We start from the raw sequence: 622 nt of genomic DNA on the forward strand, positions 1-622 counted from the left end.
GCCTCTCTTCCTGAGAAGTGGGGAGATGGTTCCCAGAAATCCGTGGCGTGTTTGCAAATAAGATCAACCTTTGAGCTTGGCGTTGCTCACGTTTAATACCCCTCCAGCAGAGGATCCCGACAGATGGCAGGCACAGAGCACGCAAGTGTGGTTGGAACTCCTCTGGGGATACAGCTCACATCTGAGGAACATTCAGTGCTTCTGTGACCAAGACAATCACCTAAGCAGCATTATGCTTAGCAGTAATAGTAGCAGACCTGAGTCCACGTCTTGTCTGTTGAGCGCTCTCCATGTGTCAGCCATTGACTATTCACCTTAAGTGATTAATGCATCATAGCCGGCCGGGCACAGGGGCACACACCTGCAATCCCTCCACTTTGGGAGGCCGAGGCAGGTGTATCACCTGAGGTCAGGAGTTTCAGACCAGCCTGGCCAACATAGTGAAACCCTATCTCTACTAAAAACACAAAAATCAGCCGGACGTTGGAGGCACATGTCTATAATCCCAGCTACTAGGGAGGCTGAGGCAGGAGAATCACCTGAACCCAGGAAGCAGAGGTTTCAGTGAGCCAAGATCATGGCCATTGCACTACAGCCTGGGTGACGGAGCAAGACTCTGACT

The sequence above is a fragment of the Cebus imitator genome, unplaced genomic scaffold (assembly GCF_001604975.1).
Source record: "Cebus imitator isolate Cc_AM_T3 unplaced genomic scaffold, Cebus_imitator-1.0 Scaffold296, whole genome shotgun sequence".
Classification (NCBI taxonomy): Eukaryota; Metazoa; Chordata; class Mammalia; order Primates; family Cebidae; genus Cebus; species Cebus imitator.